Source organism: Athene cunicularia (genome assembly GCF_003259725.1).
Source record: "Athene cunicularia isolate RWA chromosome 4 unlocalized genomic scaffold, athCun1 chr4_part2, whole genome shotgun sequence".
NCBI lineage: Eukaryota > Metazoa > Chordata > Aves > Strigiformes > Strigidae > Athene > Athene cunicularia.
Genome location: NW_020799099.1, coordinates 23,233,919 through 23,261,399, shown reverse-complemented (window position 1 = coordinate 23,261,399; position 27,481 = coordinate 23,233,919).

The window sequence follows — 27,481 nt, the reverse complement described above, 5'->3', positions numbered from 1 at the left end:
GAGGTGATGATGAGCCTGTGCTGATTAATTAAAAAAACTAGAATAGCTATGGGAAAGACTAGGCTGGAAAGACCAGGCTTTGCTCTCTGGTTCTCACACATTTTGTTGATAGTACCTCTGAGTGCTCAGCCCACAGAACTGCTGCTAGAACCTTTGCAAAAAATAATTGTGGAATATGCGTCTGAACTGGCTCCAAGGCGCTCTTGTTACACATTATTCAGATGGGTGTAGTTAGGCTTGAAGTTTAGGATTAAAAACTGTTTTGATCAGGCATTTTGAAGTTTTCTTAATCATATGATAACTGAACCACACTGGATAGATATCGAGCTGAGCAAATATACATTTGATAGAAGAAATTTTAAAAAGATATTGGAGCATCTTTTAAGAATGACGCAAGAATCTTCAGAAAATGTGACCTTTTCAAATTACATAATCCACGGTTTTAATTGTGCAAGCATATCAGAGACATATATTAGTATATTAGAGTATATTGGGCCATAACAGATAAGATATCCTGGAGTGAGCAAGATTCTAGCTGTCTAGAAAAGTGATATCAACACCCATGTAAATGTTTTTACTTAGGAAAACCTGAAAGGATATTTGTCAGAATATCAACATCTCCGTGTTTTCCATTTCTCAGGTTGGGCAGTGATTATTCACAGGTATTTAGACCAATATTAGCTTCTGCAACCAGAAGTCTGACTGTACTCCAGTAAAATCTGGACCACTGGAGTTCTGCCACTGAACTGCTCAGCACTCGATACAACAAGGATGACAAGGCGCTAGGTTAGGGGAGTAATTTCACTTGTCAGTTGTGTGTGAGAGTAACAACAGGGTGTGTGCAGGATCTGGAAAGAACATGGCTGAGAACCTGCAGGAAAAGAGACAATGTGCAGCCAGAGTGTATTGTGCCAATGTTTACCTAATATATCTATGCAGGACAAAAGTTCTCACCTCTCCTGGTATTTCACATGATTCTATTACTATGATCAGGAACATGGAAAACTATTGCTGCTGTTTTTCCACACTTAAAAAAAAAAAAAAAAAAAAGTTTGTTCTAGGATGATTTTTACATTTGACTTGTTCTGAGCACTATTTTAGGTTAACAGACAGGTTCTGAGAGAATGAAAAGGATGCATACTAATTTTATTATAATTCCTGTGCGGGGATCCCTTCCACTACTAGTGTAGGTAAAGCATGCCATGCCAAACACTGTAGACATCTAATATAATCTTCTGGTCCCTTTACTTCTGCACTGCTGGACAAATAGATAGATTATGTTAATTTGTTTTATTTTTTATGATGTGCCATTTCTAGATACTACGGTAGAAAATTTTTGATGACTTCAGTTTACATTTAACTTAAGTAGCATATTCTTACAGGCCTGTGAAATGTCAACAGTTTTTAGAGATTGCCTTTTAGTTCAGTGCTATTATTACTGTATTATTATGACTCAGGTTGCCACCTGAAAGCCCAGATGGATATATATACTAAAATAATTTATTAGATTGTCTTTTTTTGACTTACAACTTTAGAAGTTAGTCACAAACTGTATGCGTTAGCATGTTGAAGAAACGAACATAAAGCTGAATGTTAAATACGAGTATATATATTATGCAATACCCTTCAGGTCACAAACTTCAAAATTTATTATTTTTCACCATATATTTGGTGCTTCTAGAGTCCTGAAATGTCAGATTTGGTTCCTAACCAGTGTTTTGAAATAAATTCCAAGGTTATAAGGTAAGTAGCTCTGCTGTATTCCTGAGTTACTTTTAATCCCTACAGTTCAACAAGACTTTACAGATGCTCTAATGGGTGTCAGAAAATTTCTGTAGTCAGAGAAAGTTTATTATCTATTTCCATCTCAGCTCGTGTTCTAACAAGACTTAGTGAAAAATCCATGAAAGACGTATGTAAAATCCCAAAATTGTGGATGACAGCCATTCTTATGTGCCCATATTAGAATTATTTATTGATAGCATAAGGTGGGTTTGAAAGCAAGAGAAAAGGAGAAAGAGAATAAGATTTCTTTTTAAGAGCTCTGGGGTTGCTTATGTCTTTTCATGAAGAAGGATGGAAAGCTACTTTCTGTTAGTTTCAGTGCATCCTCACCCATCTGGAAAACTTGTACCTATCAAAAATATTAGTGAGGAACCAATCCTATTTTGTCAGAGACAGCCAAGTCTTCAGTACTGCATTCTGCCATGAACACCTGCAATGCCGTAGAAAGAGGTGCAAAACTCAAGAAAGTTTTTCTTTGCCATTAGCTCTCAGAAAAAAACCCAGCTCCTGTTGTCTGGGAAAACACCTGGGACTGCTTCTTAAACACGGATCAACTTTCTCATCTTAGTGTGTTGTAGGTCATCTGACTAAAATCTGATTTCTCTGACTTGCTCTTGAGTGAATGTCTGAAACCTGAATTTTCAATGTTCTTTCACTGAACTGGGGACTTCATTATTCTTTGTGCAGCAAAATGCTGCTAACTCCACCCCTGATCCTGCAGAACACTTAAATGCATGCTTAAACTTATCTGCACATATGCTTTGCTGCAGAGCAGCCAGTGCTTAGCCATTTTCAGGTCCATTATCTGGAGGAAAAGGGTTTTGCAATATTCCATGAATTCTGCAGAAAACAAAATTCTTTCAAGCAGACCAACACAGAGGAAAATATTTTCTTTTGTTTTCTTGGGCAGGAAGGAAACAGAGTGGAAAGATAGAAAAATCTAAGCATGCTTGACTCAAAAGGTACGTCACAGCTGTTGGCCTGTTTTCTGTGTTAGCAGTGATTATGAATAGCCCGCTGAAAGAAGGGTGGCTGGTACAAAGAATTAGAGAAGATTTTAACACAAGCTGTTCGTCTTGCATTTCATTAACACAATACTGCATTCCTGATGGACTGGGAAAGATCAACAAGAATGACAACAAGGGTCAAACATGAAGTGAAGAGGAAGTATGTTGCCCTTTCACAGATGGTGATTACTCTATGGGACATGCATCAGATCCGCATCTCAGTTTCTGTACAGTCTGTCTTTGTGCTCGGCAGGTAGTGAATCATCACCATTCCTGGTAGCTAGCTGATGCTCGAAGAGGAAGGTGGCTGCCCGGTCTTGAGCTCTGTGGACGTGTTCCATCGAAATAAAGATGTACTCTAGTTGATTTTTTATTCTTTACAGTTTAAAAAACTTAATTAGTTTACACCAGCCTGGCTAGATTATCTCCATCTCTAGGGGACACACGAGTCCTTCAAGTCCTGATGCAGAAGCAGTGTTACTATTCCTTACCAGCACAGCAAACTTAAGGTGCACATTCAGGTAATAAAGCATCCTGCACTATAATTTTATCTTTCTCTATATATTCAGATTCAGCCCATAGCTATCTGAAAAGCAGGAAACTGCAAAAATAACAGAAAAGGAGAATTCACACACAAAATTTATTTTTTCTATCTTATCAAGGCCAAGACAGTGGTGCCCTTTACAACAGGATTGGATAGTTGTTTCAGAAATGCTCAGAAATGTTAATCTTTCTTCAGAACCTGTATAAGAAAATACACTGATAAACCTGAAATTTGCCTGATATACAGGGAAATATGCAAGAATAAATATCACAGAATAAAAAGATGAAATAGATTATAGAGAAATATTGCTCAGACATTATTTAGGAATGTACTAGTTTACTGCCCTAGAAAATTTAGTTTAATAAGAAGGGCATATTTTTTTTTTCTGACTATTGCATGTAGGAATACAGGATTTTGTACAATTTCTTTATGGGAGGTAATTTCTCTCCCATTCATATACCGAGGCATAAACGAACAGAATGTCATATTAATGTCTCCCTCTCTTTTGTCCCAGGGTAGAATTATTAATTGTGAGCTTTTCCTTTGATATTTTTTAAAATGAAGTAGAGGTTGCCTTACTCATTTCTTTAAAAAAGTACATGTATTTACTTTTCTTGTTTGGTAACCTTGTTTTAAAAACACCCAATTAAAGACATTTTTTTCACACTCTTCTAAGGTAGGTAAAGGCGAGGCACCAATTTGAAGACCTCAGTGTTACACACAGAGTGGAAGACAGCATTTAGTATTAAGGGCTGTAGTTTTCCTAAATCAATTATAATAATGTTTCAATTATTCAAATATGAATAAAACCCCATTTATAATATACTAATAATATTTAATGAAGGACTATATCTACAAAAGCATTTAGAAACTTTAGTACTGCCTAAGGGCCCGATGTAAAGTTAAAAGTTAACTCTTCATTCTCCTGCTTGTTTGCCACAAGCTTTCTGGAGGTTTCACCAGTGAAATCCCAGTTCAGTAAAGACTCTGAAGTGCAGAGCAGTGAGGTGCCCTGAATCCACAACCTGATGTTTCATTTCCATCTCCCTAGTCTTTCATGTACAAACTGGCATGTATTCCTCCTGCAACACCCTGCTCTTTCAGCTACTGACTTAATAATCCAGGCTGCCAAAAGCTCAACTTCATCTCCCTCCCCTTCTGTAGGCAGTTTCACGCTGCATATTTCCTTATCGCACCCAATAGCAGAATTGTCTAAACTTCTCTCAGTGTTGCATTTTGTATATGGTAATTACAGAGTCATTGGACAGAAAGGCTTACCACGTTTGTTACTTATTCAGGCATTAGGCAGGACATAGGAATTACACGGTGACAGCAAGTTACAGTGCCAGGAATGAATCATGTTTCTTAGTCACTCTGCGTCAATAAGGAATCCAATTTCAGAATATGTCCTTCTTATCCCGCCCCAATGGGAATGCATCAGACAGTTGTCTCCAAAGTCATTCTTGCTCTCCCCAGCCAATTAAAAATAAATCAGTGCTATTCAGCATCATCTTCAGAAGTTGCCAAAATTCTTGAAGGTTTAGCACCTGAAGGACTATATCAGATACAACTATTTGCATTTTCAGTAATTCCCCTTTGAAAGTCTTGAGTTGTCATCTCGTACTGAATTGGCACAGCTTCACTTGGTTTTCTCAGTATTAAATGTTGCTGTTATCAAAAAAGCTTTGTTAAAGGTATTAGTTAGCACAACTACATACAAAAAGCAACAAGAAAGAGAAAGGATTTCTCCTTGAAGTGAATGCTGCCTGTGAACTTAAGGATTTGATCATTTATTTGGGCTATAATTAATCTAGTTCAGAGATAGAAGTTCTAAATCATAGTGCTTCTTCATGCTTTCTCTCCATTAAATGAGAGAGAATAGCTATTGACCTTATGCCAGCAGCTCAAATGAATTGATATGTTCAGCCTACTGTTTATATGTAGGATAGAAAATAAGTGCCCTATAAAACATGCTCACTAGCAAGCCCATCCAGTTGAAGATTATTGCCAACTTCTGCCTTTAAATGCTAAGCTTATCCAAACCCCTTACAATGATAGGACTCCATTACTAACTTTAGTAAAGTTTGGAGTTGGTTTTAAAGATTACAACAGTAAAATAATATCCAGCTTCTGGGATGTGGAGACTCAGCTCTGGGACCCGTTCCTGTGATAGGTGAAAGAATTAGGATGTGAGCTGTTAATTTGGTGGTCCAACCCTCCAGGGCACATGGAGAAAATCTGGACTGTGGGAGCTGGAGACACACACCAGACACAGGTGCAAACTGCAGGTAGGAATGGCATCTGTGCAAACAGGCATACCCCTGCACCCTCTTTCAGTGGAAAGGACAGCCTGAAGGAGAGACTTGGGGTACAGAGGGCAGCTTGAGGGCTGTTAGATTTAGCCCTTGATTTAGGCATCAGAGAACCCAGGACCTGATAACTTAGTTATAGGGATCGATTATATTCCTGGTTTGTTTTTAACTCTGCATTTCTATGCTAGTCATGACCACGACTGAAATACACATGTGGTTTTATATTCACTAAGCATTCTCTACTACTTTACTAGGAATTTCATTTTGACTTATGGAGGGTTGATTTCTTTATTTACCTTTGCTTTCCTTGACAGAAGGAGGGGACTAGAGGTTGCTGTCATGATACTGCTGCAAAACTAAGGTCAGAAACTAGTTTGCCTTGTGGACATGCCTACCTAAAGACTGAGTATCGTGTAAAGCAATAGTGTAACTGATTTTCTGCACTAACAAAGCAGAGTTCTGTTAGGCCGGCAGCTGATTAGCATTTAAACTAGAAGATAGACACGAGCTTTTAGGGAAAAAATCACTCTTTCCTCCCCGCAAGGAAAAAACATCGGGGAATATGGATCAAATTTTGCAAATGATGGTGATTTTTGGTAGTGTTGAAATAGCAGTTTATCCCAAATTGTTTACCTATTTCTACATTAATTTAAATGATGAATGCACTTTCAGCAAGATCTATGGAGACAAGGCAGGTAGGACTCATAGAAAATCTCTCACAGCATCTTTCTTTCCTTTGATCTCTAACGAACAAATCACTACAAGGTTGGTGATCCCTGGTAGAAAAGTTCATGTCAGAACCTATGTAAAATTTATTGTGCAGAGCCCTGGGGGCCCTTTAAGATACAGAAAAATTCAGGAGATGGTCTGGGAATAGGAATGTTATGTCTTAGGTTTACAATTTGTACTTTCTTTTCAGATCTTACCATTGTGTTAAAAACATAACCATAGACCATTTTATACAATTCCCAAGTCACTGTAGCATTACACTGGAGGTGTGTGTGTACACTAGATATAAGCGTATATATTATTTAAAAATATACCATCTCTATATGTACACCTAAAATGAGAATATGTGTAGAAAAGATATATTCCAAAAGAAGAAAGAGAAGGGAAAGAAATAGGGAAAGAAATCTATTCATTGTAGGCAAACCCTGATACTTTCAATTTTTAAAGGTTGGCTGGTGGCTCATAAGGAAATCCAGACACATGCTTATGTCACTAAACAATAACCTCTCTGAAGTACCTGGAAAATGAAGACAAATTCTGCACTACAACTCAAACAAGAGGCATCCCAAATACTCACCTGAACTAAGACCCAAGTGTCTCAAAACAGGTTGTTCTCAGTCAGCATGCTTGTTACATGTTCATATCTGATGACTACAGTAGTACTCTCTTACACAAGCTGTACAGGGTTCCTGTTTCTAAAATGAAATGAAGTGCGATCCCTTCTATTTTGTCTACCAGAATTATCAGCTAAATCATGGAATATTACTTTTCAACATTGTATCTGTGGAATCTCATTGAAGGCTATGCTTCATGTGAGCAACAACACGTGGGCAAGCTGTAGTTAGTATCTACGTGTGGTCAGCAGTAAAATAAATTTGGCAGGCAGCAAAAGAAATTCATACCAGTTCTAAAGAGCAGACAGACAAAATGTTACCCATTTCATAATCACTAAAAAGCATTTTCCCCAAAACACCTCTCCCCGTAGATCACTGGGAAAAGCTGTGGCATGCTGCAGTTGTGACTCACAGATAAAAGTGCAGGAACAAGTGCTGTAATGACCGGTATTATCACTCAGAGAGGTGAATTGCTATTTGATGGTCTCACGCCATGCACCTCAAAACATTTTTTAAAAAGGTAGAGAGTAATTTACTGTCATCCTCTAACAGATTGATAATGGACACATGAATAGCTTAAATTCATTTATCTGAGTTAATAATCACATGACAGTAGAGAAAGAAACATAATTTCGAATATTTTTTTTTTCCAGATGGCTAACTCCACATTAGTTGATAATGATGGAAAGAGAATAATGCCAGAACAGAACAAATGGGAATTCAAAGAACTAAGCACCGGTATTTACAGACATCAGCAAGAAAGACAGATTGGTATAAAATAGCAAACTATTCTGTCCATTCTCAAAAGCCGTTTTAAGACAGATTTTCTTTTCCACTTCTCATTGAGATATATCTATAGACCAAATGCTATTTCTTTTTATAAAGCAAAATTATGCACGGCTGGTTGCCATCTCTGAATTTTGTTTTCTGTCTCTCCATTTCATAGCCTTAGTCCTGAGCCACTGGTGGCAGTGATCCACATTCATCAGCTTCCTCCAGAGGCTTTATTTACTGCCATTTGTCTGCTTTTCTCCTCCTTTCTCTTTGTTCCCCAGTAAGCTATATGAGCTAAATCCTGCTCCTGGTCCTAGTTCTGTAACTCTAGAGTTGCCCGCTGGAGAGCCAATTTAAAATTGCTACACAGTTGTAGCAATCTACCCCCCTCTGTTTGTCCAAGGTTGGTTATGAAAAATGCTTCAAATCCCTAAGTGAACAAGTAACAAGCACCAAGTCCTCATTAAACTCGAGGTTTTCATGGACTTCTTCCTCTGCAGGTCAAAATCCCACATGACTCCATTGCCTTTTCTTTTTTCTTTTTTCCAGTGCTGATCTGGTGCTATGAGACACTGGTGCTATGTGGACACACCAGGAGGCTCCTTTGAAGATAGAAGGCTCAGATGAAGAGTAGTTTAACTACATGTAGGCTTTTTCACTGACACAGGACACTGTATTGGCCCAAACACATGGCATTTAATCATTAATTTCCTGACTATGCCAGCAACTTTCAAGGTTATATTGGGCCTTGATCAAATGTTAGAGCAGCTTTTCCGTTGCTGAATTTACATCTAAGACTTCATTAGGAGACATTGCTGTCTCGAGTGTGTCTTCAGGTTGTATTTTCAGTAGAACCTCAGAAAAAAATCTATGGACATGCTCAGCTTATACAAATCATCAGTTCAGGCAGGGCTGGCTGGGCAGTGATCAGGGAACTTTATTTCCCTTAAAAAATGTGTCTTCCTTGAAACTAAACTTATTTAAATGGTACCAATTTGGAAGAAACATTGCATCAGAGAACAAGACAAGGAAAAGAATTATGACAATAGTGTAACATGCCATTTTTCATAATACCCCACTTTTTACAAGAATTTAGTTCTAGGTGTTTTACTTAGCAATTTCCAATTGTATAGTGAAACACAAACTGTTTAAATGGACTCTGTTTCAGAGTTATTTTTCTGTTTAGTATGAAACTTAATTTGGAAATCTGAAAGCCCACAGTCAATCAGACTTGCCATTCTCTGCTTCACTTCTACTCAGATGATTTGTGTCGTGCTTTTCTAAGCTACCAGTTTCCTTACATTGATTGGTCAAAATAAGAATTTATAGAAATCCTCCTTGTCATAGTTGATAGAAATCATTATGTGTAAGGTGCTTAAAAGCCTTTGAAAAATCTGACTCCAAGTCTCTATGGTGTAATGTGGAGATATGTGTAGATAAGATTAATGAACACAAGTTGAGTAGTGAGAAAAACATAATTAGGCTGTTTCTGATGTTTATCACAGTGGAAGGATCCATGAATAAAAAGAAGGCATTTAATCAACGTGGAGAGACATGCTCTTCTTAGCTGTGTGCTTGTTGCAAGCAGAATCTCTCTAGTTCCTTTATGAAACTGCTTGTCTGGAGATGCACTGTGCAGTGTGGCAGAAAGCCGTAGCAAAAGGAGGCACATACAGAGCACAGCTCTGCTCCCCGGGTGCTGTGCAAACACACAGCACTTCACTGGTGGGGCTATCATATGTCAATAAATCAAAATAGAGGTATATTCCTGAGTATGCTCGCCTCTCCTGTGAACTCTGCTTGCAAAGAGAATATGGGAGCTGCAGTACGGTCATGAACTATTGTCCTTTTGACTCGCTGGTGGCATCCTTTGGAGTTAATATGAAGATGAATGTTGGAAAAGCTGATTTCCCACAGTGTGCCACACAGAGTTTGGGTCATGATTTTTCAGGGCTTTTTTTTAAAAAAAAAAAATGTAGGAAGAGAGGAAAAAAACATTGAAGTTTTCTTCCACTCTGAAAACATCCATTTATCTTGTCAGCCAGGGGCAGCCCATAAGACAAAGGAGAATGGCAGATTCAGGATCTTGAAAGGACTCTGAATTACATGGGAGAGTAAAGTTAGTTTTCAGCACAGGACAGAATAGTGGACTGCAGACTCTATCAACTACAAGTATGGTCCCAGTTAAGTATCTGACCCAGTATGTAGAAGCTGAGTTTGATACCTTTTTTAGTGTGACAGTGACTGAGCACTGGCACAAGTTGGCCAGAGAGTCTGTGAAGTGTCCATCACTGGAGATACTCAAAAGCCATCTGCATGTGGTCCTAGGCAGTCTGCTATAGGTGGCCCTGCTTGAGCAGGGGGGGTTGGACCAGATGACCTCCAAGTGTCCTTTCCAGCCTCAGTTACTCTGTGATTTGTTGTTCAGCCAGATTATTACTGTTATTACTGTGTCTACTGGTTAATTCTCTGTAAATAGAACAGCAGAAACTCCTTCTTGAAATCTCTGTGCTGTCCACTCACATCCAAAGCTGCCTCTAAAGCAGGGAGGATCTCTGGGTCAGTAAGGTTACTCTGAAAACATGACGTCAGAGGCAGCTTGTAGCTAATATCACACCACTGCATTTGATCTAACAGTCTTCTCACTCATGAGGAAAGAAGAGTATTTTTGCTGTATTTTTGCTGTGTGTCTGTACAAAGCCAAAAGCAAAAATTCATACTATGTAGTACTGCTAAAAAAGCCTGATTACAGCATCTCAAATACATTTCATGTAAAGCAGCTGAGGAAAAATAGATACTATTTTCTTACCATGCATTCTTCTCTACTATTGCAAACTAAATATCCATAACTGCACATGGATACTATAAACACCTGTATTAATATTGCATCACACACCCTGGTTACAATCAAAAAGCATTTTTGTATGCTTACCATTTTAAAAAGGCTTTCAGGGCATAGTCTGACCTTGTCCTGCAGCCCCAGGTGAGACAAAAAGAGTAGCCCACAGATGGCGGCCGGGTTTGACTGCTCATTCCCACCCTTATCATCATGACTACAAGCTAGAAGTAAAAATAGCCCAAGCTGGCTCACACAGATCCTATGAAATTGTTATCCACCCTTTACTATAAGGCATCTGTTTTAATTACAAGATAATTAGAAGCACTGAAGCAGTTTAATGTCCTTTAGTTCCACTTCTAGGTTTATGTGATTTTAGCAACAACTGTAAGGCTCGCTGTCTTTGTGGTCAAGCTCAACTTGATAGATGGAAAAAAGTCTGAGCATCTGAAATGCACTTTAATGCCACACAGCCACAACACACAGGAGCACAAGTCATCCTGGTGATGCCAAATGTAGATATATGTTGACACACAACAGTTGGGCAGTTTAAGTGCTGCTAAGAAATGCCTTATCTTAGCAAGGGACCAGAGCGTACACCAAGTATCACTCTGGCAGCATTTCACGAGCAAGATGTAAAGAAATGCAGAGCAGTTTAGGTCATCTCACACTGGTAGCTGGAGGTGGACCTTGAGGTTGAAGATCAGCCCATTCCCCACAGGTCCCTTTTTCACTTTCCCCCTCCCCATTGATTGCAAACTGCCATTTAACTTTTGAAACTCTTCATCCCATCAGATGTATCTAGAACAGCTCCAGGAACTGCCACAGAAAAATGCAACCTTAAACACCCAGGCAATAAACATCTGGAAAATGTATACCAGCATCTCTGATTTCTACTGCACAGGTCTAGATTTACAACACCAAACCTCCCTCACAGATACCTGAAAAACTGAGCCTCTTCTAGAGAGGATAGAGGTGGGTTTTTTTCCAGATATAGGAAAGTGAAATAGACAGGTAGTGAGAATGACAGCACAAAGATGAACACATTGCACTCTGCCAGCTTTCTTTGGTATCAGGTGCTGGAGAGGGGGATGGATAAAGATGTCACTGTTCAGCTCATGCACTTTCAAAAGACTATATCAAATACTTACACTTTCTATTCTTCCTAGGTACAGCTTGTTTCTCTGAAGACAGCATGGCTCAATTCAGTCCTGGTGTAATTACAGTGGCTTCAGTAAGGCTGAAACCTCCTTGCAACCTGGCTAAAATTGTTCCTTTGTTCCACCCTTTCTTTTTCCTGACCAGCCGTAGCTCCATTGTCCTGGCTTTTAACTCTTGTATCAAACCAGCAATTGCTGCATGAAGTGCTTTTGTTGTCCATTTGCAAGGGGTGACCTTCCTTTTCCCTCAGCACAAATCCCCAGATAGAAGTGTAATCTTTCACAGCTGAGTGATTCTCAATACACGGGCAAAAGCAGGGTGAAAACCTTAGCGTTGCTATTAAAGCCGCTCTCTATAAACAATTACTTGTCTTAATAGGGATTAATATAAGAACTAATCCGGTATGGAAAGAAAGTGAAACCACTGCAAGGCTTGTCTTGCAGCGGTAATTTCCTTCTGCAAATAGAGCTGTGGAGCTACTAACCAAGTCAGGCACTCTTCACCAATGAGGTTATCAACAGAGTCAGAGTGCAGGAACAAGATATACTAGTGTTCACAGGAAGAAAACCTGTTAGTTTGGGGTTTTTTGGTTTTGGTTGTTTGTTTTTGTTATAAATTATGAAGACCACAAATAGAGACTGACATACAGAAAATATTCGCTATTATGGTTTCGGTGACTTGTTAGCAATAGAGAGTTTACATAAGACTTCAAATAAAGGAAGAATGACTAGTGTGCGCAGAACACTAGAACAAATCAGAGTAAGCTAGGTAATAACTTCTATTTGGTGAATTTTAATGCACAGACGGTTCATTAGGAGCTGCAACAATACAGAACCAACTACCCAGAGATGCACTAGCATAATCAGCTAGATTAAATGCAACCTTGTGAACCACTAATAAGATTACATTTCAGTGAGCTAATCAATGCAATATTGTGCTTACATGGAGTTAAAATAGATTATTAGAATAGAAATAAGGCCAGTCATTTAGATGGAGTTAATAGTCTGTCTTTTCTGATTTTTACATTTCTTAAAATTCAGGCTTAGTGGTAATAGGTTTACAAAATCTTTTCTTTGTTATGTTCTATCTATTTATTTGCCATTCACTAAGATAGCTTTGTTCAGCCAAGCAGAGGGATTAGTAGAAATCTCATGCTTTGTTGTAATGTGAAACAGTGACAAATCTGGAGAGATCCATGTTTCATTTTGCTAAGGGGCAGCCAATCATATAAAGATGCTAATAACTGAGCAGCTCAGTCAGAGTCTTCTTTAAATGCTGAGTTTTGGACCCTGCAATGCATCCAACTCGATGTTCTGATGACAGTGCTGGCCTGCCCTGTTTCAGAGTCGCATCTGTCTCATCTGACTTGAGAGAGGCTGCTCATCTTTCTCAGCTTCTCCATGGAGCTCAAAAAATAACTCTGAGCTCCTTAAGTGATTTGCAGTTTAGTATAGCATTTGTTCTGGACCTGGTCAGCAAGTACTATTGCGCTGTGTGGTTTCCCTGAAGAGCATGCATGTAGACAGTCACGGTACAGCTACCATTAGATGCAGAACTTTGTCAGTCATATGCACCATCTGCTACAGGAGCACCTGTGTATGCTGAGCACCTGGAATAGGCAAATATGGTCCATATGATGCAGTATCAAACACTTAAAAATAATTGTTAGGTTATGTGATAAAAGCTCACCTGCACAACCATAAAGGCCCATAGAGATCATCCCTAAATCTGGTCCTTATTACCTTCCCCAGCCAGCTGTCTCCTGACTGCCCACTGCTATATGCCCTTTGGCCAGCTTCTTACCTGCTTTATATTTTGTCTATTAAATCTTATCTCCCTCCATTTAAATAGTATTTTTTTTCTGGTGGTATTAAATCAAACACTGTGCTTAAGTGTAAGTAGGTGAAAAACTATTCTACTTTCTTGTCTTAAAAAAATAATCATATCTCTCATGGATCTAGAGTTAAGCTTGCTTCAGTCTGCTATCTACCACTGTACAATGTTTCTATTTTTCTCTGTTGGGTTTCAGAATTTTGTGCCTTCTGAGGTCAGATGACAGGATGCAATGTCTGCACAACTAATTTTTTAATCTTTATCAGAAAAAAAATTTGCTCATTTGTTATTCAATGGTCATGGTATTTATGGCACCTCAATTTGGTGTTTATTTGAAATAAAAACCAAAATGTTGACATCTTGAGTCAGAGCTCTGGGATGGAGAATATCCTGTTCCCCTAGTCTTTTTTAACCTTTAGGACCTATTTCCCTGTGTCGATTTTAGCTTTTAGAATAACCTTCTTTACCTAGTTTCAATGCTCAACTATATATTTCTGCAGGCTGGAGTAGCCTCTGCTATTCAGTCTTCATTGAAAACTGATGCAAACTGGGCTGAACTCAATCCCATTCTCTCTACATGACTCTTCCATTTCTTTTTTTCTTCAAAAGACTTTGTTCTAATTTCCTTTGCATGGTCAATATCTGACCAAGCAGTAACAATTTTTACTTTATCATTATTCTTTAATCTCCTAACATCTCCCTACGGCAAGCTTTATTATCCTTTTTATTAAAATAAATATAAATTAGAATATTATTATTAAATTTTAATATATAAAGAGAATAAGCAGACAAATACAATTGAAATAAATGTAAATGCTATTTTCAAGTAGATCAGTGTGAAATGCTTGTTGGCATCAGCCTGTTTTTCTCCATATTGCCTTCCAACCAACAATTCAGGCTAGGAATCCTGTCCCTGTCTACAGACAGTCAAAGCTTTTGTAATTGTTCCTCAAAGCAGAATGTTTGGTGTGCCTTTCTTTGCTCTGTTTGACATACATTTAAATGTATGTTAAACAAAGGGAGTTGCTGGGTTTTCTGGAAAATTCCAGAAACTCAATATATGTTGTGAGCAAAATACACACTTCTCCATCTATACTTAGAGAGCAGCTTCATGATGGAATGAAACACTGGCTGCGAGATGCATGCTCTTGTAGATTCGGATCATTTGGTTGTTCTCTTGTGAACTCTGTATAATAATTGCAGAGGAAAATAGCACATTTACAGAAAATAATAGTGTTAAATTGACGCTGTCTGAAGAGCTACAAAATATCTGACAAGGGATGGTTAAGCCATTCAAATGTAATCTTTCTCTTTTTTCCCTATCAGTTCAAAATGTAAATTGCACTTTTTTTAGTTTTACATTTGTGATATATCTTTTTCCTGGGAATATAATTTGTTTAAGAGGTAGTTAACTTCTGTGTTAAAAACAGAAATTTATGTGCCTTAGTTGAACTGATCTATTTACATGATATATTTATCCCAAAGCTGGGATAATTTATTTATTTTTCTCTTGCTCAAACATTTTAGGTAGTTTCAGTCTCTGTCTAAAGACTATTTAAAGATTTCTCTTATAATTTTTATGTAAGCATTTTTTTCAGCCATTTATTTTAAGGTTAGAAAAGCCTTTGTAACCTTTACTGCTTAATAAAAAGTAAATTTAAAAAGGAAAATGCCTAGGATTTCTTGCATTCTCTCCTGTTTTTCAAGCAATGATGAACACCCCAGGTAACTCACTATTGTTGATCCACCTACAACATAGTGATGATAGGGCACAGCTTGAGTACAAGACCATACCAGCAACTACAGAGGCATGATATGGAGAAAAGCAAGCAAGATATGAGTCCATACCCCAGTCTGTCTGTTTTTAATTTGAGTCATACAGAGTTTTGCCACTTATCATTGTCAGACCTGGTAGCCCAAATGCATGAGTTCACAAAATTACATCTGCAGAAAGCTCAAGAGGCTTCGCTGTGGCGCAGTCTGTCATAGCATGACTAGGAAGAGGGCAGCAAGCACCAGTACTAAATGAGCTTGCTACTTAATGACGGAAAACAATCAAAAACCCACTTCTGGTTTTCTATGCATGAAAAATGAATCTCATATCATATCATATCATATCATATCATATCATATCATATCATATCATATCATATCATATCATATCAGAATAGACATGATCAACTCCGGCATGTTCTGCTACCACCAGTTTGTGGCCAGCAGGTGAGTACAGTAGTGCTGTGCAAGTGTAGAACGGTTTTCTAGACAGAAATAGACAGCAACTATTTTCTATTATATACTCATGTCTTTTTGTTTTGGTGCACTCATGTCTTTTTGTGTTTGGTTTTCTGATCAAGTATTTGGAAATTTGGCTTTCTCAGAAATGGCCCCAAAATAACAGTCATGCCTTCAAAGATGAAAAGAAACAATTCTTTACAATTTTGTGTCTAACCAATGAAGAATGGTTTATATATCAACAAGTGCCTTCATGTTTTTTAATAGATTACAAAGAAATCAAGGTTAGAAGATTTACCTGAATTTGTCAGCTGCATATTGCCTCATACTACTCTATCACAGGCTACAGACATTTTTGTTTCCTTTTCTCCTCTGCTTTTATTTTCTTCTTTGAAATAACCTCCTCCACTCCTCTATCTCTGCACAGAGTTTTCTTTCTCAGCATTTTCCCTGTATTTTTGTTTAATGTTTTACATGACTGCAGGCAACCTATGAGGAAAAACACTGAAAGAACATAGCTTATTTACCTAACAAAATGTAAGATAGAGGAGGACAGGATTTTTCCTCAGGAACATTTCAGAATGGTAACTACTGCAAATGGAGAATGCTATTTAAACTACTGGATTGTACTGGCAGCAAAACAAATAGGTACCAACCAGGTAAAAATGCATTTTGCTTGGATATTTTGGGATCTCAGTCTGGGACTGAGCTTCTGGAATAGTCTTCCAATAGGTGCATGAAGATAACCCACCAGAGCTGTATTCAAATAGGGCTTACTACCACTGTAGAAAAAAATGGTTTGGCATGGACTGTTGTAACGTTAAGAGACTGGAGGTTCTCTACAGACCTATAAGCTCACATTAGGAGTTGCCCAACCCTTCTTTCTGTGCTGAAATTTCCTCTGACTCTACAGGAAAATACATGCATTCAAACAGGAAAGACGAATAAAAGCCTCCGCACTTAACGTTTCTCTGTGTAACCTTAGACTGACCACATCCACCAGCCACAGAACTCACGGCATGCAAAGTGGAACTGGTTGGTATCTCTTCAATGCAGCAACACTTTAATTTCCTTAAGTCTCCTTTACAAAAATGAAAAACATTAAACATGAAAAAATTAAACCACTAGAGTAAACTGCAACAGAGAGTAACACTTAGGTTTAGCAACAAAGTAGTCAAAATGCTGTTGTCATTACCTTATGAATTCTTATCTCTTTTTGTGAGGCTCAGAACACCTGTGAGTCAGTTGCTAACAGAAGATAATTAGTTCCTAATTAACACGCCTATCACATTCAATTTTAAATCATTTCACATTTTTTAGTTTTCCCAGCTTGGCCTGCTCTGATCCCTTCTGTAATGAATGAACAACTTTGTCTAACTCTTTGCTACTATCAAGGGAAGCATCTGTGAGGTGAGATGATGGATGCTGATGCCATTCTGGAGCCTGTATCTTAGACATGTCCTGTTGCACTGTCCTGGATACCAGGGTGACTCTTGCTAGGTCTCTGTTTCTCCAGGTACACAGACAAAAAAAACTGCCTTTGTCATACATATTCAATGAACCGGCAAGAGCAGCCCAAAACTGTAAAGGCTCTGAGGACACAGCAGGAGCTTGTCTGAACTGTGAGGCAATTGGTGTTGTACTTAATGGTTACTAACCCAGCAGAAAAAAGATGAGGTATGAGTTCAGAGTTATGCACATATCACATGAGAGATGTTTCTTTTTTGTTCTGCATCCACCAGCCCAGCACTTCTTTGGCATCTTAGATTTCACTCGTATATGTGAAGTAGAAAGCCCTTGAAAAGTTCCAATATATGAAAATCCACCCTCCCCCCAGAATGGTCAGAAGGAAGAAAGAACCTTTTTCTCTCTCCCCTTCCAACCATTTAATCTAGCAACAGTCGAACACATTTAATGTTTTGTTAAAATTATGTTGCCTTTGGAATTGAGTAGAGCTCGTAAATAGGTCCTTTTGAAGATGACTGAAGATGGTCACATATTTTGGTTGATGACTGGAACATGCTGGAAGAGTTTTTATGCTAAGTGTCAAAGCAGGCTCTGAAACATTAGTCTGAACATTTGCCTTTTACTGAGAACATATGTTTGAGGAGAAGCCCAGAGGCTAAATCCTGCCTTATCTTTAGATTTGAATGCTTTTATATATTCAGAAAAACAAAGTGTAAATTCCCTAGGTAAGGGGAAAGTCATCACTATTGAACTGGAGTATTAAACTTCAATCTTGGTTAGTCAGTACCTAAGGATACAGCTCAAGGTTAGTCTTATCAGCATATGCATACTTCTGCTATTGTTTCATCTTCTTTGTGCGTGCTCTGTTTTCCATCCATCATGATGACCGTCAACTTCTACATAAATTACCACAGTTCAACTGGTGGGTGATGATAAGTTGTGTAACTCCATCACTTCTGATCATATTTTACCCTTGATAATGGTAGCTAATGAGTACTGAACTCATAAGTCCCATCCCTATTCATTGGCTCAAATTAAAAAGCCTTTTGCTTTCACACTGTTTATGAAAACCTTTCTGACATGCTTCACACACAAAGGCTTTTGCTGCCTTTCTCAGAACAAGTGCACCTTTGCTGCAAAGTTAGAACGACCTTGATTATTTCCTACTAAGATTACACTCCTTGCAGTTAATGCTTTCCTTTGAATGGTTTGCTCTGACTTCTTAAGTGATTTTACAAGGTCCTCTTTATCTCTTCATCCCAGACTAATTCATTATAAATGTCTACAGCTTGTCTCTGGACTCGCCAGTGCTTGTATTACAGTGGCTTGCTCAGCTGCTGCTGCTGTTGTTGCTTACGCTGCTATTGCAGTTTGCTGTGCTTCAGGCAGCTGTTTCACATCCTCCACACCCTTGGCAATTTTTCTCCAGTGATCTGCTGCATCTTGCTGACCACCAGGTTAGACAGGCTCCAGTTAATGTCAGTCATTTTCTGCTTGGTTCATTGGTGATACTGGAATTATTGCAAAATAGCACAGATTAGTTTCAACAGGAACCTTTGGCTCTGATCACAAAGTCATAAAGTAAACCCTGCTAGCAGTGTGGGTTTCTGTTCATACTGATAATCTCTCAAGTCAGACAGATGAGGTGACTGACATCCATTAAAGGTAATACTTTCTAAAGAGCTATCTGCAAACATGCACTTCTATGGTCTAAGCAAGACAAATTACCTGCTAATTTGAAGGAAGCTATAAGCTTTTATCCCACCAGTACATTTGAGATAAAAAAAGTTTCTAGTGGATAGATGTCAATGCATTTATATTTACATTACCTCTGCATTAATGACACAGTTAATGTCACAGCTGTCTTGTAGATATTTCACAAAATCTTTGACATCAGAGCAGCCTGATGGTTATGCCTCAGTTTCTTATGCAATGAGGAAATATCCTTGTAATCCTGTCCTAACATATCAGTAAGAGAAATGAGTCAAGATTTCATGGCCTTAGGAGCCAGTAGCCAAAAGCAAATCATGGTGTGGATCAGCCCGCTCCCACTTCAGTTGCACAGGCTAGCAAAGCTGAGCCTCTCAAGGATCCTGTTTCTCTGTATGCTGTTAAACTGGCAGACTTTAATATAACCAGCAGTGTCAGTGATGATGTGACACACGGTCTGATTGTTTCCCCCCAAACTTTAAGCACGGTTACCTCCCAAAGTACCTTTCCCAGATGGGGAAAGCATTCCCAATTTTAACTTCCCTAGCAGCATTAACAGTCTGAGTTGCCCCTTCCAAAGGAGATGGAATCAAGCTGGGCTGTGTAGTGACTCAAACTTTGGCTATATGTCAAAGGACACTTTCAGCCTACCTAAGCAAGTACAGCTATCAAAAAATGCACTTCTGCCCTTCTCCCCAGTTATTTATTTCCACACTCCTTCCTTATGTTAGCACAAGGTTTTCTGTGAATATACTGGGGTACTGAGCAGGCTGAAAAATAAACCCCTTTATTGGTTTTGGCCAGGCTATTTTTCAGCTCCTCAAGAATTGCCTGTCACTTGACTGCACCAATACTTGTACTAGCCTAAAGGCAAGACAAGTTTGAGCCCAGAAAAACTACAGCTTGCCTATCTGTGGTGATCTGTGCAGAATTTTTAAGGCCAGGTAATCCACCAGTTGTCCTGTCAGCAATGCTGTTTCTCCAAGTGAGGGCTGCAGTCCCAGCGCCAAGCCCTGTGCCACACCATGGCACAGTCATGCAATAATGTACATTCAGTCTTTGCAAAAGAAAACTAGCATGAGTAAATGATCTGACAACAGCAAAATAGCAGGAGTCATGGGTCTATAAGTAACTCAAATGACAATTTCTCATCCCATTAAAACACAATTTTTTTAAACACATATGTTTTTGCAGAGTAGCCCTAATTGCTTTTTGTGCAGACCTGGTGGTTTTGCTCTTGAAACTGTCTAGAAGGAGTCACTGTTAGGAGACAATTGAAAGAAGAAAGAGAAAAGGGACTTTCTAGTCTCACTCCTGAACAGCTCTTTTGTTCTGGCTTTGATATGTCTCTTGCATTCTTTGGTGTTCCAGCAGTAAGAGAGCAAAATCCAATTACTCTTAAAGTAAAGCTGTGAAATGAAAAAAGCTGAGAAGGCAATGCAGAGCACAGCAAGCCATCTAGCAGAGGGCTTTTGGCTCTGCCCAAGGAATACAAGTCCCCTGCCACTTGACTGTTAAGTTCATGATGAACAGCCTCAAGACTGGGCAACTGAGCAGCCAAGCCACCTCAAAAAGTAAAGCTGTGGCTAACTTTAAGAACAGAAAGTATCTTTCTGCGTGAAATCACTGTATCTTCTCCTGGAGGAGATGGGATGTGCGTGTGCATGGATACTTCAGTCACAGCTTGAGTGACAGTAAAACCAAGAAATGGGAAGGACACTGATTAGAGGGGGACCCCAGTAGATGTTCAACTCCTACATGCTTTAGGGACCTGACCCATATGCTGTCTTAATACAAATACAAGATGGTACTGGATAGTACAAAATGTCTAATGAATATAACTGCAGCTAGCTGTAACCTTACAAGCTTAAACTGAATTAAGGAGAGGCAATATTGTTTTACTGAGTCTGATTCTCGACTGTTTAAATAAATTAACTTGCTGAATAAACTACATGCAGGGTTTTTTTTTTTTGGGGGGTGGTGTGGGGGCTGGTGTGTGTGTGTTTGGGGTTTTTTTGTTTGTTTGTTTTTTTATGACTGGCCTCAACTCAGCCTCTATAATGTTTGGAGACAGATCTTGAGAAAAGTGCCATAGCGCAAGACAAGCTATGATGTGCTGATGACCTTCACCTGGCTCCCTGGAGCCTTCCTGAGTCTATGATCATCCATTCACTTAGCACATTCACTCTTCATCACGGACAGGGTTCATTCCCCTCACCGTTAATCATCAAGGTATCTTACAGAAGCCATTTTTCTCATCTTCAGTATGGAGAAAAAACATAGTCTCCTGTTAGTTATAAAACCAGAATTGTAAACAGAAATAGAGGAGAGCGTAGTTGCAAATACAAAGTTCTGATTTCCAGCAGAGGCTGTTTTGTAGTTATACTTCTTTGAAATGTAATACTCCTGATTATTGATCCGTCAAATCATGTGTATTTGTGTCTGGTATATATTGAACGTTTTCTAGCACAGGCTTTAAGACTTGCAGGTTGTGGAATGAAATATAATTTTGCTTTCTGTTACTTTTATATAGACTACTGAGTTCACTAACTGCATTAAAATAATGCAGGACTTGAAAAATGAAGCAGTACATGTAAGAATTACAGTACTATGTAGATTTCCTGAACAGCCATGGCTTTGTCCTCACTGCTTCATCTATGATTACTTTTATTTATATAACCCTACTTTAGTTCTCCAATATGACTTGTTTGTGCCTCTAGGCAGTGAACAGATGTGTCTCTCTTTCAAGACAAAATAAATAATATTGTTCACAGATTATGTGTTTTTTTTCATAGTTTATTCAAGTCTAGAACTAATCTCTATCTCTATCAAGAGTGTATTTTTCTGTATTATTTCTTCACAATACACCTGTCTTATGGTGTAGCCTTGTGCCTATACAGCTAGTCCAAATGGGTTTCTTTTGTTCTGATTTCCCAAAGAGTGTATGAAACACTGACCGTTACTATAAGCTTGTTCAGCAGTGGGCACACTGAGCATTGTACTGATAGGTGTTTACAGGAACTTTAGACAGGTTAACAGAGAGGTGATTTGCTAATGTCACACTTCCAGGAAATCCTTCCAGCTAAACATCAGTAGTCATACCTAACTAAATTTACCATTTGTGAAATTTTCTGGGTCTCAGATCAATTTTTTTTTTTTCAGTTATGATTTACTATATTTTTTAAATGTGGAGCTATATGTTAATAAGACTCATCATGCTAACTTTCTAATTAGAGTAATTAATGTTCTCAAATTGAAGTGCAATTCACATGGGGAGATTCCATACTACTCTTTATCTAGATAAAGCCATTAGTGAATGTATAAATACATTTTATGTCTATAGTTGGACTTCTTCTAACAGGTAGTAACTCTTCAACCCTCAAAGAGGGTGCTCAGATGAAATGATAACTTTGGCAAAAATAAGAGGTTCACTCAGTTACAGTATTTGAGGTATTAAGTCTCTTTTCCATTTATCCACAATCTCAAGAGTGTTTGCTGGTTTTAGCGGTTGATATAGACATCCCAAAGCTCAACTAATTTCTTTATTTCACCATGCTAAAGTACTGGGCTGGTTTTTTGTTTTTTTTTTTTTTTAATTTCTGAGCACATAAAAATATTCTGAGTTTTTCTGGTAGTGAGAATGAGTCACCTATCCTTGACAAAGACTGGGCATCTTGCAGTCAGATTTTCACAACTCACTTGGGCTCTGTCTCTCTCTATTGGCATAGTTTGTCATCATCTGCGATGCATGAGCAGAATTATATAATTTTTGTATTGTTCAGTTAATTTCTTAGATTATGTATGCCTTTTTATACAGGTGAAAAGATCACATAGATGAAAGTAAGGGAATAATTTGTCCCAACATTAAGCACTGCTTCACCAAAGTGCATAAATGATGATTTGTTTATATATGTCAGCTCACTAGGTCACTTTTCCCTACATTTTAGGGGAAAACTGGATTTGGTGACATGGATGGAATGTGGAGACCATCTTCAAAGTTGAATAAAGGAGGAAAAAGATCCTAAAACTAGGAGGACAGGACAGCAAACACAGCACCTGTTCTGAGCCCAAGACCATCACCCTCTCGGCCAATGATCATACTTTTAATCCTTCTTGGAAAGTTATTATCAGCATTTTAGCGACACTTTCTAACAGCTCTCGCCCCCCCTGGGCTGCAGCCGTGTCAAGAAGGGGGACGTGCGGGCACCGTTGGGTGACTGGTGCATTGCTGGAGTTTGCGAGGGGCTTGCTGTTAGCAGAGTGGTGACAGTGGAGAGGATGGCTCGTCCTTGTGGTGACGAAAGTGGCAAATGTCGGGTTTAAAGGCTGCTCTGCCCGGCACGTCACCAGGTGGCGATGTAATGTCAGCAAAGACAAGCGCTCCTGGCAGCTTCCCGCCCGGAGAGATGCTCCCTGGCTGCGTCCGTCAGCGGCAGCATCACCCTCCTCCGAGCACGTTTGATGGTTAAATACTTGATAACGTCGGATATTGCCTAAATTAGCTCCCCCATTGCCCACCGGCTGTATTCCGTAGGGACATCTATACTTACCGGTGTGAGAACTTGCAGATCCTGTTCAGAAAGGTACAAAATTTATTCCTGACGCTTGCCCCTCGCTTTATTTTCCCATTTATCTTCTAAAACATAACCAGACAAAATTATTACTAAATACAGCAATTTTTCCTTCACGCAGCCCGTTGAGATGTGACAGCAAGAACATCCATGTCTAAGACGTCCTTTGAAGCAAAGCCATTGTTACATTCAGTCATTGTGAGGTGACTTTCAACAGTCAAATCTCCAGAGCTCTCCGATGAGCTCCTGTGTCTCGGACCACCTTTACTCCACCATAAGGAGACTTTCGGTGTGTGAGTTTACAAAAGGATCAGTAACCTCAGATCATATTCCCTAAGTTTGGAAGGTTGAGCTCTGCAAGAGATATAAGATGCTTGAATTTAAAAAGGTTGATACCGATTTCACCTGTATCTTCTGAGGATGCAGTTAATTCTCTGGAGTCTGGCGCTGAGACTACTATAGCTGTGTTATTACTAGTGTCTATCCTTTCTATCTGCTTACATCTAAATAGCTGTTTGTAATTCAGCTTTTACACTCAAGGTTGTTCCTTGGGAGGGTGGTGAGAATAAATTTTCATAATAACTAAAAGGAAATATTCTCCAAGATAATTATGGTAAGGCAGCATGGCTCTGCAGTACCCTCGTAATCATAAGTTGCCTTCAAAACCACGTGACTGGTGAAATTTCACTGTCAGAATGAAATGACAGTCATCCCACTTTTGCTGGTTATAGCTCTGCTTTACCACCAAACTGCAAAGCAAAAGTCACAAAAGCTGCACAATTTCTAAAGCTACATCAAAATGGCTTAATATTGAGCACAGCTCTTTGCAAAAATTTTACCTACAATTAGTAAATTGATTGAAAGGGCAGATGCAACTTTGCCTGATCTCTCCTGGCCTCTCAAGCCCTGTAATGAATACATTCTAATGGCAAAGAAGAAAGAAAGAAATGAAGAAGGATGAACTGCTCAAACAAAGCAAGTCAGAGAGATTTTCAGGGCCCAATCAGACATGATAACAAGAAAAATATAGGTAGGTTTATTTTGGCAGGAAGTAGCAGTGACTAATCATGCACAAAGGAAACCTCTATAAAGTGGGAGTTTGAGGTATGGGTGTGGGAAGAAGTAAGGGGATATCACCAGGAGAAAGAACATTATCATGACAGAGAATTTATATTTCCAGTGTGTGTCTGGGATTCCCTTCATGATGCCTCAATCTGTGTCAGTAGTACTAATCAAATCCAGAAGCTGCCACAATGGTATTTCAGGCAAACTTGTACCTACCTTGAAATTTTACAGAGTTAAAGAAAGAATGAGCAGAGGAGCATTACATTAGATGCTAGGAACACCCCAGAAAGTTCAAACCTATCTGTTCATCTTTTTCTTTCTTTCTTTCTTTTTTTTTAACCTGCAATTGAGCAAGCTGTCATTCTTTTTAAGAGCAACTGGTCTTAAAACTAAGACCCAGCCATATATTGGCCTCATGACATAGTGATATCGAAGAAGCTTCACAAGCAGCTGAAGGCAATTTGTCTCTGAATCACCTGTGTAGACCACTAGGGCCTGGAAATCCCAGAAGAGGTGAAGAGAGCTTATTCTGTGAGCTCCATCTGCATCTGATGAATATACATGTCACAACCTGGTCTTGGTGCAGCCTGAGATCCAACCCCAGATTTTCAGCATTCCCTCATCTAAAATGTAACAGAAAAAGCCAGGGTAAGCCTGAATGGAAAAAAAAGAAAAGAAAGAAAAGATAAATTCTCAAGTGTTAAATAACTTTTGGGAATTAGCTGGGCAAAAAAAACCCTGCAGTTTTTAAAAATAAAGTGGAGCTGACCTTTTAAGAATTGTCTGGAGAGATTTCAGCTCAAAGAAGCATCTTGAAAAGATAAAGAATAGGTAAAAGTGTCCCAAGAGAGAGACAGAAGTATTTAGTCTTTTCAGCCCATTGAAAACCATCAACCAGGGAACAGTTACAAAGAGAAAACTTGATACTATGTGATGACTAATGGACAAAGACACATCACTGAAATGACAGAGTGTATATAAGGAACAGAAAAGGGGAGAACCCTCATCCCCCTGTAGATTATTGATTAGTTTCTTGGGGATAGCTCTGATTTGGTTCTTTTATATGCTGGGTGCTGAGCTGGGCACCCAATGCCCACACCAGTACAATGGTTAGAAGCATAAGGTAAGCTCATCTGGGAAAGTGTACACAGGTGAGTGCATGCACGTAAGTCAGGACTAGATATTCAAGTCCCTACTTAGACTATAGCAGATTTATCAGATTTTCGACTGGAAGAGTGTTGCTTCATCTGTGCCTGGAACCAAAATTAAAAATACCATAAAATGAAAATAACAAATACACCCTGAATCTCAAATCTGAAGTAACTTAATTACATGGAAGATGTTGTTTCAGGTTAAATCAATCTGATGCAGGCTTGCTAGCTGGCTTACTAATATGCTAGTTTGAGAGAGAAAAAAAAATATATATAGAATCACAGAATCATCTAGGTTGGAAAAGACCTAGAAGATCATCTAGTCCAACCATTAACCTAACACTGACAGTTCTAAGCTACACCATATCCTTAAGTGCTATGCCAACATGACTCTTAAACTCCTCCAGGGATGGGGACTCCACCACCTCCCTGGGCAGCCCATTCCAACTCCTAACAACCCCTTCTGTAAAGAAATGCTTCCTAATAACCAATCTAAACCTTCCCTGGTGTAACTTGAGGCCATTCCCTCTTGTCCTGTCACTTGTGACTTGCTTCAAGAGGCTCATCCCCAGCGCTCTGCAACCTCCTTTCAGGAGCTGTAGAGGGCGATGAGGTCTCCCCTCAGCCTCCTCTTCTCCAGACTAAACACCCCCAGTTCCCTCAGCCGCTCCCCGTACGACCTGTGCTCCAGACCCTGCACCAGTTTCGTTGCCCTTCTCTGGACACGCTCGAGTCATTCAATGTCCTTTTTGGAGTGAGGGGCCCAAAACTGAACACAGGAATCGAGGGGCGGCCTCACTAGTGCCGAGTACAGGGGTCAGATCCCTTCCCTGTCCCTGCTGGCCACGCTATTGCTGACACAAGCCAGGATGCCATTGGCCTTCTTGGCCCCCTGGGCACACTGCTGGCTCCTGTTCATCGGGCTGTCAATCAATACCCCCAGGTCCCTCTCTGACTGGCAGCTCTCCAGCCACTCCTCCCCAAGCCTGTAGCGCTGCTGGGGGTTGTTGTGGCCCAAGGGCAGCCCCCGGCATTTGGCCTTATGGAAACTCCTCCAGTTGGCCTCAGCCCATGGCTCCAGCCTGTCCAGGTCTCTCTGCAGAGCCTCCCTACCCTCGAGCAGATCAACACTCCCACCCAACTGGGTGTCATCTGCAAACTGACTGAGGGTGCACTCGATCCCCTCCTCTGGATCATTAATAACGATGTTAAACAGGAGTGGCCCCAAAACCCAGCCCTGGGGGACACCACTTGTGACTGCCCACCAACCAGATTTAACTCCTTTCATCGCAACTCTTTGGGCCTGGCCACCCAGCCAGTTTTTTCACCCAGCAAAGCATCTTCTGAAGAACATAATATCCAGCAGTTTTACAGTGTTGACTTAGTAAAATTCTTATCCTTAAGACTATGATTTTGCCTTGAAACATCTTAAACTATATGAATGCCCGCCAAATATTCAGAACTCAGTCCTATGGCATTTGCAGGACTTAATTCTTGACATCAACAGAGATCAGTACTGTTATATCTCTGAGTCTTATTGTGTAGTGTAAACTCAGCTTTGTAGCCAAATTCTTAATACAAAAAAAAGGTAAGTTCAGAGACAATGAATGTATCCTGAGGCTTACAGACATATTCCTCAGCCGTGTAAAAGAGAAATAGAGAAAAGCTGAAACTGCAGTTCTGCTCATAT